This window comes from Schistocerca gregaria, chromosome 1 (assembly GCF_023897955.1).
Source record: "Schistocerca gregaria isolate iqSchGreg1 chromosome 1, iqSchGreg1.2, whole genome shotgun sequence".
NCBI lineage: Eukaryota > Metazoa > Arthropoda > Insecta > Orthoptera > Acrididae > Schistocerca > Schistocerca gregaria.
Window position 1 is genome coordinate 207424777 of NC_064920.1, and position 15370 is coordinate 207440146.

General features: G+C 50.1%; 24 non-coding genes across 24 annotated transcripts; all 24 read right to left on the bottom strand.

The window, feature by feature from the left end:
* Nucleotides 1-267: 267 nt before the first annotated feature.
* Nucleotides 268-339, bottom strand: Trnah-gug (transfer RNA histidin (anticodon GUG)). Its single transcript has one exon. It is a non-coding gene; the product is annotated as a tRNA-His (tRNA).
* Nucleotides 340-709: 370 nt separating this feature from the next.
* Trnae-cuc (transfer RNA glutamic acid (anticodon CUC)) lies at nt 710-781 on the bottom strand. Its single transcript has one exon. It is a non-coding gene; the product is annotated as a tRNA-Glu (tRNA).
* Nucleotides 782-1056: 275 nt separating this feature from the next.
* Nucleotides 1057-1138, bottom strand: Trnal-cag (transfer RNA leucine (anticodon CAG)). Its single transcript has one exon. It is a non-coding gene; the product is annotated as a tRNA-Leu (tRNA).
* A 77-nt stretch (nt 1139-1215) lies between these two features.
* On the bottom strand, nt 1216-1297 carry Trnal-aag (transfer RNA leucine (anticodon AAG)). Its single transcript has one exon. It is a non-coding gene; the product is annotated as a tRNA-Leu (tRNA).
* Nucleotides 1298-1572: 275 nt separating this feature from the next.
* On the bottom strand, nt 1573-1644 carry Trnah-gug (transfer RNA histidin (anticodon GUG)). Its single transcript has one exon. It is a non-coding gene; the product is annotated as a tRNA-His (tRNA).
* Nucleotides 1645-2014: 370 nt separating this feature from the next.
* On the bottom strand, nt 2015-2088 carry Trnae-cuc (transfer RNA glutamic acid (anticodon CUC)). Its single transcript has one exon. It is a non-coding gene; the product is annotated as a tRNA-Glu (tRNA).
* Nucleotides 2089-2364: 276 nt separating this feature from the next.
* Nucleotides 2365-2446, bottom strand: Trnal-cag (transfer RNA leucine (anticodon CAG)). Its single transcript has one exon. It is a non-coding gene; the product is annotated as a tRNA-Leu (tRNA).
* A 7213-nt stretch (nt 2447-9659) lies between these two features.
* On the bottom strand, nt 9660-9731 carry Trnah-gug (transfer RNA histidin (anticodon GUG)). The gene has a single exon. It is a non-coding gene; the product is annotated as a tRNA-His (tRNA).
* Nucleotides 9732-10101: 370 nt separating this feature from the next.
* Nucleotides 10102-10175, bottom strand: Trnae-cuc (transfer RNA glutamic acid (anticodon CUC)). The gene has a single exon. It is a non-coding gene; the product is annotated as a tRNA-Glu (tRNA).
* A 275-nt stretch (nt 10176-10450) lies between these two features.
* On the bottom strand, nt 10451-10532 carry Trnal-cag (transfer RNA leucine (anticodon CAG)). The gene has a single exon. It is a non-coding gene; the product is annotated as a tRNA-Leu (tRNA).
* A 77-nt stretch (nt 10533-10609) lies between these two features.
* Nucleotides 10610-10691, bottom strand: Trnal-aag (transfer RNA leucine (anticodon AAG)). The gene has a single exon. It is a non-coding gene; the product is annotated as a tRNA-Leu (tRNA).
* A 275-nt stretch (nt 10692-10966) lies between these two features.
* Trnah-gug (transfer RNA histidin (anticodon GUG)) lies at nt 10967-11038 on the bottom strand. Its single transcript has one exon. It is a non-coding gene; the product is annotated as a tRNA-His (tRNA).
* A 370-nt stretch (nt 11039-11408) lies between these two features.
* Trnae-cuc (transfer RNA glutamic acid (anticodon CUC)) lies at nt 11409-11480 on the bottom strand. Its single transcript has one exon. It is a non-coding gene; the product is annotated as a tRNA-Glu (tRNA).
* A 537-nt stretch (nt 11481-12017) lies between these two features.
* Trnat-ugu (transfer RNA threonine (anticodon UGU)) lies at nt 12018-12089 on the bottom strand. The gene has a single exon. It is a non-coding gene; the product is annotated as a tRNA-Thr (tRNA).
* A 241-nt stretch (nt 12090-12330) lies between these two features.
* On the bottom strand, nt 12331-12402 carry Trnat-ugu (transfer RNA threonine (anticodon UGU)). The gene has a single exon. It is a non-coding gene; the product is annotated as a tRNA-Thr (tRNA).
* Nucleotides 12403-12643: 241 nt separating this feature from the next.
* Nucleotides 12644-12715, bottom strand: Trnai-uau (transfer RNA isoleucine (anticodon UAU)). The gene has a single exon. It is a non-coding gene; the product is annotated as a tRNA-Ile (tRNA).
* A 241-nt stretch (nt 12716-12956) lies between these two features.
* Nucleotides 12957-13028, bottom strand: Trnat-ugu (transfer RNA threonine (anticodon UGU)). The gene has a single exon. It is a non-coding gene; the product is annotated as a tRNA-Thr (tRNA).
* Nucleotides 13029-13269: 241 nt separating this feature from the next.
* Trnat-ugu (transfer RNA threonine (anticodon UGU)) lies at nt 13270-13341 on the bottom strand. Its single transcript has one exon. It is a non-coding gene; the product is annotated as a tRNA-Thr (tRNA).
* Nucleotides 13342-13582: 241 nt separating this feature from the next.
* Nucleotides 13583-13654, bottom strand: Trnat-ugu (transfer RNA threonine (anticodon UGU)). Its single transcript has one exon. It is a non-coding gene; the product is annotated as a tRNA-Thr (tRNA).
* A 241-nt stretch (nt 13655-13895) lies between these two features.
* Nucleotides 13896-13967, bottom strand: Trnat-ugu (transfer RNA threonine (anticodon UGU)). Its single transcript has one exon. It is a non-coding gene; the product is annotated as a tRNA-Thr (tRNA).
* Nucleotides 13968-14208: 241 nt separating this feature from the next.
* Nucleotides 14209-14280, bottom strand: Trnat-ugu (transfer RNA threonine (anticodon UGU)). The gene has a single exon. It is a non-coding gene; the product is annotated as a tRNA-Thr (tRNA).
* Nucleotides 14281-14521: 241 nt separating this feature from the next.
* Trnat-ugu (transfer RNA threonine (anticodon UGU)) lies at nt 14522-14593 on the bottom strand. Its single transcript has one exon. It is a non-coding gene; the product is annotated as a tRNA-Thr (tRNA).
* Nucleotides 14594-14834: 241 nt separating this feature from the next.
* Trnat-ugu (transfer RNA threonine (anticodon UGU)) lies at nt 14835-14906 on the bottom strand. Its single transcript has one exon. It is a non-coding gene; the product is annotated as a tRNA-Thr (tRNA).
* Nucleotides 14907-15147: 241 nt separating this feature from the next.
* Nucleotides 15148-15219, bottom strand: Trnat-ugu (transfer RNA threonine (anticodon UGU)). Its single transcript has one exon. It is a non-coding gene; the product is annotated as a tRNA-Thr (tRNA).
* Between the last annotated feature and the right edge of the window lie 151 nt (nt 15220-15370).

Below are 15370 nucleotides of genomic sequence, written 5' to 3' on the forward strand. Positions count from 1 at the left end.
TGCTCTTCGCTTTTGTAGAAACAGTGCACGACACAGCTGCGACTGGCTGCTCATCCATTGCACCTCAAACAACTGCCCTTTTCGAATAGAGAGTAACTACACAGGTAGCTGCCCGCGCTCTCGTGTGGCGGCATTGCGTGTTGATAAAGAATTGGTAGTGCCACCTGCAGCCTGCGGAATATGAGTGAAAAATCAAGAGGGCACCGTGATTTCAAACACTGAGTCACAACCGTCACTGCAGCGACACCAAGGCAAAACTTTAAAAATTGCCGTGACCAGGATTCGAACCTGGGTTATTGCGGCCACAACGCAATGTCCTAACCACTAGACGATCACGGCCACGGAAGCACCGCCGAGGGCAGTCCTCGCGACTGCATGTTGCAATGCACAGCAAAGCTCGGCCCACACACCACTGTGTCAGACGCGGTCTCCATTATATGTATACTGGCAAACGAACGTGTCTGCGATGTAAGGACACTAAGCAGTGTGGTTAGCTGCATTCAACCCCCGTGGCAGTGTCTTGCAGTCCTCCTACTCTGTTCACCACAGGTATGTGCCTCGATAAGAGGTGGACAGATGTCGCATCGCTCTCGCCGTCACTTGTGACCACGAATCGTACTTAACGTAGTTTTCTGCAAGCGTCAGCGAAGCGTCAGTCGAGCTAAGTCGGGCCAAGTCGCATAAGAGGAGCAACAAATTGCGCTCGCTTTTCCGGTACCGGGAATCGAACCCGGGCCTCCTGGGTGAGAGCCAGGTATCCTAGCCACTAGACCACACCGGACAACGGCACAAGGGCTACTCCAGCGAACACAGCAATCTATACACACGCTACTAAACGACAACTACAAAATTATACGCTCCCACTTTGTACAGCGGCATGCTCGGGACTCATTTCGTAGAGACGAACGCCAGCCACTATGACACCAAACGGCGCCTGTGAATCATGTCGTTGCACCGCGCACTGTGCTACGACAATTTAAGAAAGAGACGCTCACGGCTTGCTGCGCTGCTTTCGTCGCGGGTAATCAGTGCTGCGGCTTTCGAGACAGAAAACATTGGCAGCGGTGGGATTCGAACCCACGCCTCCGAGGAGACTGGTGCCTGAAACCAGCGCCTTAGACCGCTCGGCCACGCTACCGACGCTGCACGGCGGTCACAGGAGCTGCGTTCTACCCCACGAGAAAACACCACAATGGCACAAAAAACAGAAAAATGTGGCAGCGGTGGGATTCGAACCCACGCCTCCGAAGAGACTGGTGCCTTAAACCAGCGCCTTAGACCGCTCGGCCACGCTACCTGTACCAGTGCTCTTCGCTTTTGTAGAAACAGTGCACGACACAGCTGCGACTGGCTGCTCATCCATTGCACCTCAAACAACTGCCCTTTTCGAATAGAGAGTAACTACACAGGTAGCTGCCCGCGCTCTCGTGTGGCGGCATTGCGTGTTGATAAAGAATTGGTAGTGCCACCTGCAGCCTGCGGAACATGAGTGAAAAATCAAGAGGGCACCGTGATTTCAAACACTGAGTCACAACCGTCACTGCAGCGACACCAAAGCAAAACTTTAAAAATTGCCGTGACCAGGATTCGAACCTGGGTTATTGCGGCCACAACGCAATGTCCTAACCACTAGACGATCACGGCCACGGAAGCACCGCCGAGGGCAGTCCTCGCGACTGCATGTTGCAATGCACAGCAAAGCTCGGCCCACACACCACTGTGTCAGACGCGGTCTCCATTATATGTATACTGGCAAACGAACGTGTCTGCGATGTAAGGACACTAAGCAGTGTGGTTAGCTGCATTCAACCCCCGTGGCAGTGTCTTGCAGTCCTCCTACTCTGTTCACCACAGGTATGTGCCTCGATAAGAGGTGGACAGATGTCGCATCGCTCTCGCCGTCACTTGTGACCACGAATCGTACTTAACGTAGTTTTCTGCGAGCGTCAGCGAAGCGTCAGTCGAGCTAAGTCGGGCCAAGTCGCATAAGAGGAGCAACAAATTGCGCTCGCTTTTCCGGTACCGGGAATCGAAAACCCGGGCCTCCTGGGTGAGAGCCAGGTATCCTAGCCACTAGACCACACCGGACAACGGCACAAGGGCTACTCCAGCGAACACAGCAAATCTATACACACGCTACTAAACGACAACTACAAAATTATACGCTCCCACTTTGTACAGCGGCATGCTCGGGACTCATTTCGTAGAGACGAACGCCAGCCACTATGACACCAAACGGCGCCTGTGAATCATGTCGTTGCACCGCGCACTGTGCTACGACAATTTAAGAAAGAGACGCTCACGGCTTGCTGCGCTGCTTTCGTCGCGGGTAATCAGTGCTGCGGCTTTCGAGACAGAAAACATTGGCAGCGGTGGGATTCGAACCCACGCCTCCGAGGAGACTGGTGCCTGAAACCAGCGCCTCAGACCGCTCGGCCACGCTACCGACGCTGCACGGCGGTCACAGGAGCTGCGTTCTACCCCACGAGAAAACACCACAATGGCACAAAAAACAGAAAAATGTGGCAGCTTTTTTTTTTTTTTTTTTTTTCTTTTTTTTTTTATCTTTTTTTTTTTTGTTTTTTTTTTTTTGTTTTTTTTTTTTTTTTTTTTTTTTCTTTTTTTTTTTTTTCTTTTTTTTTTTTTTTTATTTTTTTTATTTTTTTATTTTTTTTTTCTTTATTTATTTTTTTTTTTTTATTGTGGGCCTCCCATCTCCCCTTATAGCCCGTCCTTTCGCTCTCCAAGTAACGCCTTCGTCGGCGAGCTTCTCAGCTATAGTTAGTGCTGTTGCCAGATGGAACTTAAACGAAAACGAACGTTGACCAAAGCAAAATGAAAAGTAAGCCTCCTTCCTCTGAGGCATTGTTGGTGAAAGGGTTAACGGAAAGGTGTGGATCTTCACGGAAATCAAAGGAAACATGCGATTGCTCGTGAAGCGGAAAATAAAAAACAACTATATATTACTTTCGGAAATCAGTCAAAGAAAAATCCATTCAGCACACAAAGCAAAACGCCATTCAGCAATGGAGAAGTCAATTAACACGGACGTTCACCGTGAAAAAAATGGAAAAAAAAAGGTGCGATGTTCACTCCAAAGAAACAAGAAAGAAAAGAAATAATGCAATTCAATTAAGAAAAGCACACTAGCAATACTGACCAAACTAAAAGCAAGTAAACACAATGAAATGTCCTCGCTGCATCACGATCCCATACCATAACATGGCATAGTGGAAAACAAGAGGAAAATAAAGAAAGGAAAACAAAAATCCTCGCATAACACCATATACGAGGCAATTCCCAAGGGAGAAATGTCTCCCGATTACGTCATATTTTTCGTTCCTTATACTGAATATACATGCATCGCTAAACGAACTCTCTCACTATCACGTCACAGTTTTAAGCTGGAAAGTGTAAAGTTAATTAAGTCTACATCGGTAAGGAGCAAAAGCATGCGCCAAAGCGACATGCAAAAAATTTGCAAAGGTCATAACATAATCAGTACGAACACGGTACTTGCCGTGCTCAGTCCATAAGTAGGTGAGAAAATCCAATCGATCCGTCAGTTTGAGACAAAAGAGTGAATAAATTGTATGGCCGAGTAACCAGATCGTGGCATTGCGTTTGGTGGATGGAAACGCCTTACACTGAGGTACGATTGCATCCGCCACTGTCACCTGCGCTGTAGACACCCTGTTGACGAGACGAATCATATCCCGAGCAGTGTCCCACACAGCACGGAACCGACGGCACACGAAACGATGTTGAATGGTATCTTCGACATGGCACTCTTCGCATGCAGGGGACGGACTCAGATGAATAGAGTGCAGTTTAGCATTTGTAGGAATCATGCCATTGACAACTTTATACCACGACGCTCTGACAGGTGCAGGAAGCACGGGGGAGGTGATGTTGCGCCAAACTGTCCGCCAGTCAGTATGTGGTAGGCGGTACTCCCACTTGTTTCTGGCCGGTAATCCCCGCAGAGCACGGACAATGTCGCCCACACGGCCCCCGCTGGAGCCACTATGCGCAAGATAGCTGCTGTTAAAATAAAAACGCCGCACGTAATTCAGCGCAAAGGGTATGTGGCTAACAGAGACCGGAGCAACCACGGAAGGTGGGCGGTATTGGGTGAACAACCTGACCGTGGCACTGCTGGTGCCTTTCTCCAATACGGCCGTAGTCCGTTTGAGGAGGAGCGCCGCGCATTTGGCGGAAAAATCCACCAGACCGAGTCCCCCATCGGCCGGATGTAAGGTGCAGGTGGCTAACGAAACCTTGAAAATGTCCCCTTTCCATAGGAGCCAGTAGACGGCCTGTTTAATAGCGCGATCTAGAAGCTTAGGAACCGGGAGAACCTGTGCTAAATACCACGCTCGAGCTAAGATGGTAGTGTTAATGAGATGCACCTTGTCATGGAGCGCCAAATGCCGGGCCGCATGAATTTTAACAACCGCCCTAACGGTGTGTAAGACGGGACGCCAATTCAGAGCCTCCATGCGCTGAGGATTATCAGATAAAATAACCCCCAGGACTTTGTGCTGCTGCACAACACTGAACCAATTTCGACGCACATGGCTCATGCGTGGAGTAAGAGGCAGCAAAACCGTCTTGTGAACATTCACAACGGCCCCCGTCGCCTTCTCAAACAGCCGGAGAACAGAGTACAGGGTATCTACATCGGCCGGCCGACCCAAGAACACCCCAAGATCGTCGGCATAAGCCCGACAAGTGAGGCGATCTTCCCCAAGTTGGATCCCGGGACACTCGCGGCAGATAGACCGCAGCAGCGGGTCGAGCGCCAAAGCGTAAAGCGTCATTGACAACGGGCAACCCTGTCTGACCGAGCGAGTTAGACGTATAGGCTGACTGAGGGACCCATTGACGATGACACTCGACGTGGCATTGCTCAAAAAACCCTGAACCGTGTGGGTAAACTTACGGCCAAAGCCCATTGCAATCATGACACGCCGCAAATAGGCATGGCCAACCCTGTCAAATGCATTCTGAAAATCGATCAACATAACCGCTGCCGACCGAACTCTGTTGCCACGTACAAAGCCGATACAGTCCCTATAGGCCAGAACGGCATCAAAAATATTCCTGTCACGCACAGCACACGTCTGATGTTCACAGAGAACGCGCGGCATGACTTGCCGCAGTCTGTGCGCGACGCACCTCGCCATGATCTTATAGTCCGCGTTTAACAGAGTGATCGGTCGAACAGTGTGGATATTCGGCGTCGCTTTCGATTTTGGAATGAGCGTGATGCATCCCGCTGCAAATTCCGTTGGTAGAGGAGCGCCATTAAGAATTTCATTCGCGATACCGGTTAACGTATCGCGTAAAAGGTTAAAAAACTGTAAATAAAATTCAGCGGGAATGCCGTCGATTCCGGGAGATTTCCCCCTAGGACTTCGCTTGACAGCTTCGTGCAATTCGTCGGACGTAAAAGCCTCATTAAGATGGACACGGTCTGTGCGACGTAAAACATTAGGAATCCCCTGTAAAAGACGACGCAGCGCAGCGGGTTCGACATCAACGTCCCGAAAGAGAGACTCAAAATGTGCGTGGATTTCGCTCTCAATCGTCACCCTGTCGGAAGTCTTTATTCCATCCCGAGTGACCCACGCATTAAAGGCCAATCGTTCGCGCATCTTCCGCTCTCTGTTAAGATGATAGATAGAGAGCGGCTCCCCGTCTACGGCACCCACAGGCTGGCACCGAGTAACCGGCCCTCTACCCTTTCGCCGCAGATCGGTCAAAAGTTCGGCCTGAAATTGTTTGAAAATGGGAAGAAGATGCGGCTGGGCCGTAACTTGGCGGGCGAGGTCCTTCAAACAGCTCTGATAAAATTGTGACGTCGAGCGACGCCAGTGCGCTGCGTCTCGGCTAAAATTAATTAAAAAGGTCCGGACTGCAGGTTTGGCAGTGCCAACCCACCACCCGAGAACGCTACTATCACCGGGTTTAGCCTGCAAAAGTTTGTGCCACATATCAGTGAAGCACTGCTGAAAATGAGAGTCGGCCAGCAGGCTGCAGTTAAACTTCCATAGATTTCGGCGATAGGAAGGCCTAAAAAATGGAAGCGAAAGTTCACAAAAATAACTGCAGTGATCTGAAAAAATAACCGGCCTGACCTCAGATCGAGCCACCGGGGCCGCAAGTGACGATGACACATAGATCCGATCAAGTCGGCTGTGTCCCTGTGGATAAAAATAGGTAAATTGGGTGTCAACCGGGTGGAGCATTCGCCACGTGTCCTGCAGATTAAAACTTGTGAGAAGCGTGTGGAGTTCCTGACACTTGTTGGGGCGCGGCTCCTGATCGCGGTCATCGGTGACCGCATTAAAATCACCGCCGAGAATTAAATGAGCGGAATTCCGGTGCAAAACCTCACACAGCTCCTGACTATAAAAGAGCCGCCGCGCCGCGTAGTCGCTACCGGAAGGAGCATAAACATTAACAAACGTGACGCCTTCAATAATGCACGCAATAGCGCGGCCAGTAGGGAGACACTCGATATTAGTGACATTGAGCCCGGGGCAGACTAAAATAGCTGTACCGGTGACATTGTCTGACACTACATTATCCACAATAACGTAGTCACTCAGATCGGTTAAAAGCAGGAGAGCCTCCCGTGTCACTTCTTGCAAAAAGGCGACATGGCAACGGGTTTCACATAAAAGAGTTTTTAAAGCAAAGACCTTATGAGGACTACGCATTTTGTTAACATTAACAGTAAGTATATGCCACCGACGCGTGTCAGGAACCATACACAACGCAAGGAGCAACAAATATAGTGTGCACAAGAAGCGAGGCAGTATCGCTGCGAAGATAACAAGTAATGTATACAAGATCGGCGGCGGGGTGCACACACCAGACACAGCAAAGACAAGAAATAACAAGAAGAATAAAATTCAAAGAAGCGTGCACAACGGTGGAAGCATTGGCGTCACAGGGAGCACACACTGTTTCAACACAAAACGACTAAAAGTTCCGCCAGCGGACAATAAACACCAGACATTTTCAAAGGCTAAAACTTAGGTCCGCAAAAAATTGCATGCACACGTGCCGCTAAAAATATGCAAGGAAGTGGCAATCACAGTAAAATATGTCTAAAACGGATGTCACACATCAGACGCGCGAAAAAAAGTATACGCACCACAAAAGCGGCACATGCACCGGTATGACAGCACATGGTCTTGAGAGGAACGGGGTAAACACACAAAAAAAAACGCGTGTCAGACCCCATACACAACAAAACTACACAACTGTGTGAAAAGTGAATGCTCACATCGGGAAAAGCACCCGTGTATCCATAAGGATCCAAGTGAGCGGCAAGAACGACTAAAATGTGCCGCCTACGAGCGGCTGGCACCCAACACATTGAAAAATACCAAACACATTTAAAATACACACCAAATAAAAACACAAAACGACGGGTGCAGTGGCGCTGCCAAAATTACACTCGCGTGCGAAAATACAGGTTAAAACGCGCAACAGACCGGTGTCACACAAAATAGACAAGAATACGCCACAAAAAACAACGTTAAACTTAGGCAACGGCGGATGCAATCACGCTGCCAAGCAAAGAGCAAAGTCACGCTACGTACCGGCTCCAGTGCCGTCGTCCACCTCCACGTCCGCCGCCCAGTCGCACTTATCACCAGAAAACACGGGGGGCTGAACCACCTCCGTGTCCATACTAACGGCGGCACCGGAAGGAGCCGCCGTGGCAGGTCCAGCGCCGACGGCAGAAACAGATCCAGAATCCTGCGAGTGCGGCCGGATGCGACGGCAATGTGAGTCGTCCGATTTACGTTTGGCTGCCAAGTGTGCAGGAGACACGCCCTGAACAACGTCCATCGCCATACCGCTTGCTACGACAGGCTCCGTTTTAGTAAGGAGAACTTTTAGCTGCCGAACTTTCTCGTCCCGCTTGGACTCCGCGGAACTCACGGACGCCTCGGGCTGACTGCAAGCAGCAGGCCGCTGCCGACGGCGTTCGGAAGCCGGCGCCTGCCGCGAGTCAACAACCGCGCGCTGCGAGGCCCGTTGCAATTTTTTTAGTTTAGAGGTGGACTTGTACGGTGGAACACAAGTTACCACCGGGGACGGCGTTCGCGCCTTAAGAGAGGAAACACCCGAAATACTCGCGCTGCGAATGCGGGGAACGTTTTCAGCCCTCTCAGTCGGCCTTTCCCGACGCGGTTTGGGTTCCGCGGGGGCGTCAAGACGCTCCTCACGGTCTACAACAACGACGGCAGCAGCGGACACATTCTCATTCACAATAGTGGGAAGAGCCTCTGATACGGGTTCTAATACGGACAGCGTTACATCAGCCGGTACAGGGTCAGACATAATCGGTAGCTCAATTTTGTCAACAGCCTGCGTATCAGGCACGGGGGCCGCTACATCGACAGGCAAAGAAATCACAGGCAACGCTGGGGAGCTATCAGCAACAGGAACGGAAGGTGTAACGTCCATAGCCACAACATCGGTCGCAATCGCAGGTGCAGACACACGACTCGCACGTGCGGGGGAGGCGCCAAGCGCGACCGACGCCCACGTCACCTCATCCTGACCGTCTGTCCTTGGTAATTGCACTGGGCGACTACGTTTCGGACAGTCCTGTCGAAAATGTCCGGTACCATTGCAAAAAGAACAGGTTGCCGGTTGACCGCTATAAGTAATAAAGGCCCGATGGCCAGCAACAACAACAAAAGACGGTATATGCTGTCGGACAATCATGCGGACACTGCGAACACCGTTCTCAACGTCGTAATGATAAGCTGACGACCATTTCTCTTTTACGACCGAAAGCACTGTACCATACGGAAGTAAACTACGAGAAATAGTTTCATTACGGACTTCGAATGGCAGGTTAAACACGCGAACAGTGCGTATACCATAACCCGCGTTCGATAACACAACATCAATAATAGTACCGTCAAGGTGCCTGATTTTACGTATACCACCATTCACATTGACTAGAGTATCACACATATCGGAAGACGACAGTTTTAAAAATACCGAGTTAAGGAACGCGTCAAGTTGAACGCCAAGAACAACACTTTTCGGTAATTGAAGATCACTTTTAATCCATTCATGAATCTCGAAAGCCGTAGGCCTACGCACGGATCTATCAAACGCACACTGAATATTGTTCTGACGATTCTCTGAATGATTGAGATCCATGGTACTCACAGGAATAACAAACTACTGCAGAAACAGCACCGCGAGGCACACGCCGCCGACCGCGATCCGCAAGTAAACACCGCCCGACACGCCGCAGCGAGCGCGCGATGTGTTCGGGCCCACGCCTCCGAAGAGACTGGTGCCTGAAACCAGCGCCTTAGACCGCTCGGCCACGCTACCTGTGCCAGTGCTCTTCGCTTTTGTAGAAACAGTGCACGACACAGCTGCGACTGGCTGCTCATCCATTGCACCTCAAACAACTGCCCTTTTCGAATAGAGAGTAACTACACAGGTAGCTGCCCGCGCTCTCGTGTGGCGGCATTGCGTGTTGATAAAGAATTGGTAGTGCCACCTGCAGCCTGCGGAACATGAGTGAAAAATCAAGAGGGCACCGTGATTTCAAACACTGAGTCACAACCGTCACTGCAGCGACACCAAAGCAAAACTTTAAAAATTGCCGTGACCAGGATTCGAACCTGGGTTATTGCGGCCACAACGCAATGTCCTAACCACTAGATGATCACGGCCACGGAAGCACCGCCGAGGGCAGTCCTCGCGACTGCATGTTGCAATGCACAGCAAAGCTCGGCCCACACACCACTGTGTCAGACGCGGTCTCCATTATATGTATACTGGCAAACGAACGTGTCTGCGATGTAAGGACACTAAGCAGTGTGGTTAGCTGCATTCAACCCCCGTGGCAGTGTCTTGCAGTCCTCCTACTCTGTTCACCACAGGTATGTGCCTCGATAAGAGGTGGACAGATGTCGCATCGCTCTCGCCGTCACTTGTGACCACGAATCGTACTTAACGTAGTTTTCTGCGAGCGTCAGCGAAGCGTCAGTCGAGCTAAGTCGGGCCAAGTCGCATAAGAGGAGCAACAAATTGCGCTCGCTTTTCCGGTACCGGGAATCGAAAACCCGGGCCTCCTGGGTGAGAGCCAGGTATCCTAGCCACTAGACCACACCGGACAACGGCACAAGGGCTACTCCAGCGAACACAGCAATCTATACACACGCTACTAAACGACAACTACAAAATTATACGCTCCCACTTTGTACAGCGGCATGCTCGGGACTCATTTCGTAGAGACGAACGCCAGCCACTATGACACCAAACGGCGCCTGTGAATCATGTCGTTGCACCGCGCACTGTGCTACGACAATTTAAGAAAGAGACGCTCACGGCTTGCTGCGCTGCTTTCGTCGCGGGTAATCAGTGCTGCGGCTTTCGAGACAGAAAACATTGGCAGCGGTGGGATTCGAACCCACGCCTCCGAGGAGACTGGTGCCTGAAACCAGCGCCTTAGACCGCTCGGCCACGCTACCGACGCTGCACGGCGGTCACAGGAGCTGCGTTCTACCCCACGAGAAAACACCACAATGGCACAAAAAACAGAAAAATGTGGCAGCGGTGGGATTCGAACCCACGCCTCCGAAGAGACTGGTGCCTTAAACCAGCGCCTTATACCGCTCGGCCACGCTACCTGTGCCAGTGCTCTTCGCTTTTGTAGAAACAGTGCACGACACAGCTGCGACTGGCTGCTCATCCATTGCACCTCAAACAACTGCCCTTTTCGAATAGAGAGTAACTACACAGGTAGCTGCCCGCGCTCTCGTGTGGCGGCATTGCGTGTTGATAAAGAATTGGTAGTGCCACCTGCAGCCTGCGGAACATGAGTGAAAAATCAAGAGGGCACCGTGATTTCAAACACTGAGTCACAACCGTCACTGCAGCGACACCAAGGCAAAACTTTAAAAATTGCCGTGACCAGGATTCGAACCTGGGTTATTGCGGCCACAACGCAATGTCCTAACCACTAGACGATCACGGCCACGGAAGCACCGCCGAGGGCAGTCCTCGCGACTGCATGTTGCAATGCACAGCAAAGCTCGGCCCACACACCACTGTGTCAGACGCGGTCTCCATTATATGTATACTGGCAAACGAACGTGTCTGCGATGTAAGGACACTAAGCAGTGTGGTTAGCTGCATTCAACCCCCGTGGCAGTGTCTTGCAGTCCTCCTACTCTGTTCACCACAGGTATGTGCCTCGATAAGAGGTGGACAGATGTCGCATCGCTCTCGCCGTCACTTGTGACCACGAATCGTACTTAACGTAGTTTTCTGCAAGCGTCAGCGAAGCGTCAGTCGAGCTAGGTCGGGCCAAGTCGCATAAGAGGAGCAACAAATTGCGCTCGCTTTTCCGGTACCGGGAATCGAACCCGGGCCTCCTGGGTGAGAGCCAGGTATCCTAGCCACTAGACCACACCGGACAACGGCACAAGGGCTACTCCAGCGAACACAGCAATCTATACACACGCTACTAAACGACAACTACAAAATTATACGCTCCCACTTTGTACAGCGGCATGCTCGGGACTCATTTCGTAGAGACGAACGCCAGCCACTATGACACCAAACGGCGCCTGTGAATCATGTCGTTGCACCGCGCACTGTGCTACGACAATTTAAGAAAGAGACGCTCACGGCTTGCTGCGCTGCTTTCGTCGCGGGTAATCAGTGCTGCGGCTTTCGAGACAGAAAACATTGGCAGCGGTGGGATTCGAACCCACGCAGCACACGCTTCTTTGCCACAGTGTTCAAGAGAAATACAATTCAGAGCTTATAAAATGCGTACAAAGAGTTACTCTGGCACAACAATTCGCTACCACTGAGGTCCACAGCGAAGACTGACTGGGTGCTGCCGTCTTTCGTCTATCGTCATCTGTGATCTTGGCTCAGGCCCGAAAAGACACGCTATTTTGAAATTTTCGTTTCAAAGGATTACATTGTCCCATTTAAAATTGTGCTGCCCCCTGTGAGAATCGAACTCACGACCCCTGGTTTACAAGACCAGTGATCTGCCCCTGAGCTAAGGAGGCTGTTGCAGCACACGCTTCTTTGCCACAGTGTTCAAGAGAAATACAATTCAGAGCTTATAAAATGCGTATAAAGAGTTACTCTGGCACAACAATTCGCTACCACTGAGGTCCACAGCGAAGACTGACTGGGTGCTGCCGTCTTTCGTCTATCGTCATCTGTGATCTTGGCTCAGGCCCGAAAAGACACGCTATTTTGAAATTTTCGGTTCAAAGGATTATATTGGCCCATTTAAAATTGTGCTGCCCCCTGTGAGAATCGAACTCACGACCCCTGGTTTACAAGACCAGTGCTCTGCCCCTGAGCTAAGGAGGCTGTTGCAGCACACGCTTCTTTGCCACAGTGTTCAAGAGAAATACAATTCAGAGCTTATAAAATGCGTACAAAGAGTTACTCTGGCACAACAATTCGCTACCACTGAGGTCCACAGCGAAGACTGACTGGGTGCTGCCGTCTTTCGTCTATCGTCATCTGTGATCTTGGCTCAGGCCCGAAAAGACACGCTATTTTGAAATTTTCGGTTCAAAGGATTATATTGGCCCATTTAAAATTGTGCTGCCCCCTGTGAGAATCGAACTCACGACCCCTGGTTTATAAGACCAGTGCTCTGCCCCAGAGCTAAGGAGGCTGTTGCAGCACACGCTTCTTTGCCACAGTGTTCAAGAGAAATACAATTCAGAGCTTATAAAATGCGTACAAAGAGTTACTCTGGCACAACAATTCTCTACCACTGAGGTCCACAGCGAAGACTGTCTGGGTGCTGCCGTCTTTCGTCTATCGTCATCTGTGATCTTGGCTCAGGCCCGAAAAGACACGCTATTTTGAAATTTTCGGTTCAAAGGATTATATTGGCCCATTTAAAATTGTGCTGCCCCCTGTGAGAATCGAACTCACGACCCCTGGTTTACAAGACCAGTGCTCTGCCACTGAGCTAAGGAGGCTGTTGTAGCACACGCTTCTTTGCCACAGTGTTCAAGAGAAATACAATTCAGAGCTTATAAAATGCGTACAAAGAGTTACTCTGGCACAACAATTCGCTACCACTGAGGTCGACAGCGAAGACTGACTGGGTGCTGCCGTCTTTCGTCTATCGTCATCTGTTATCTTGGCTCAGGCCCGAAAAGACACGCTATTTTGAAATTTTCGGTTCAAAGGATTATATTGGCCCATTTAAAATTGTGCTACCCCCTGTGAGAATCGAACTCACGACCCCTGGTTTACAAGACCAGTGCTCTGCCCCTGAGCTAAGGAGGCTGTTGCAGCAAACGCTTCTTTGCCACAGTGTTCAAGAGAAATACAATTCAGACCTTATAAAATGCGTACAAAGAGTTACTCTGGCACAACAATTCGCTACCACTGAGGTCCACAGCGAAGACTGACTGGGTGCTGCCGTCTTTCGTCTATCGTCATCTATGATCATGGCTCAGGCCCGAAAAGACACGCTATTTTGAAATTTTCGGTTCAAAGGATTATATTGGCCCATTTAAAATTGTGCTGCCCCCTGTGAGAATCGAACTCACGACCCCTGGTTTACAAGACCAGTGCTCTGCCCCTCAGCTAAGGAGGCTGTTGCAGCACACACTTCTTTGCCACAGTGTTCAAGAGAAATACAATTCAGAGCTTATAAAATGCGTACAAAGAGTTACTCTGGCACAACAATTCGCTACCACTGAGGTCCAAAGCGAAGACTGACTGGGTGCTGCCGTCTTTCGTCTATCGTCATCTGTGATCTTGGCTCAGGCCCGAAAAGACACGCTATTTTGAAATTTTCGGTTCAAAGGATTATATTGGCCCATTTAAAATTGTGCTGCCCCCTGTGAGAATCGAACTCACGACCCCTGGTTTACAAGACCAGTGCTCTGCCCCTGAGCTAAGGAGGCTGTTGCAGCACACGCTTCAATGCCACAGTGTTCAAGAGAAATACAATTCAGACCTTATAAAATGCGTACAAAGAGTTACTCTGGCACAACAATTCGCTACCACTGAGGTCCACAGCGAAGACTGACTGGGTGCTGCCGTCTTTCGTCTATCGTCATCTGTGATCTTGGCTCAGGCCCGAAAAGACACGCTATTTTGAAATTTTCGGTTCAAAGGATTATATTGGCCCATTTAAAATTGTGCTGCCCCCTGTGAGAATCGAACTCACGACCCCTGGTTTACAAGACCAGTGCTCTGCCCCTGAGCTAAGGAGGCTGTTGCAGCATACGCTTCTTTGCCACAGTGTTCAAGAGAAATACAATTCAGAGCTTATAAAATGCGTACAAAGAGTTACTCTGGCACAACAATTCGCTACCACTGAGGTCCACAGCGAAGACTGACTGGGTGCTGCGGTCTTTCGTCTATCGTCATCTGTGATCTTGGCTCAGGCCTGAAAAGACACGCTATTTTGAAATTTTCGGTTCAAAGGATTATATTGGTCCATTTAAAATTGTGCTGCTCCCTGTGAGAATCGAACTCACGACCCCTGGTTTACAAGACCAGTGCTCTGCCCCTGAGCTAAGGAGGCTGTTGCAGCACACGCTTCTTTGCCACAGTGTTCAAGAGAAATACAATTCAGAGCTTATAAAATGCGTACAAAGAGTTACTCTGGCACAACAATTCGCTACCACTGAGGTCCACAGCGAAGACTGACTGGGTGCTGCCGTCTTTCGTCTATCGTCATCTGTGATCTTGGCTCAGGCCCGAAAAGACACGCTATTTTGAAATTTTCGGTTCAAAGGATTATATTGGCCCATTTAAAATTGTGCTGCCCCCTGTGAGAATCGAACTCACGACCCCTGGTTTACAAGACCAGTGCTCTGCCCCTGAGCTAAGAAGGCTGTTGCAGCACATGCTTCTTTGCCACAGTGTTCAAGAGAAATACAATTCAGAGGTTATAAAATGCTTACAAAGAGTTACTCTGGCACAACAATTCGCTACCACTGAGGTCCACAGCGAAGACTGACTGGGTGCTGCCGTCTTTCGTCTATCGTCATCTGTGATCTTGGCTCAGGCCCGAAAAGATACGCTATTTTGAAATTTTCGGTTCAAAGGATTATATTGGCCCATTTAAAATTGTGCTGCCCCCTGTGAGAATCGAACTCACGACCCCTGGTTTACAAGACCAGTGCTCTGCCCCTGAGCTAAGGAGGCTGTTGCAACACACGCTTCTTTGCCACAGTGTTCAAGAGAAATACAATTCAGAGCTTATAAAATGCGTACAAAGAGTTACTCTGGCACAACAATTCGCTACCACTGAGGTCCACAGCGAAGACTGACTGGGTGCTGCCGTCTTTCGTCTATC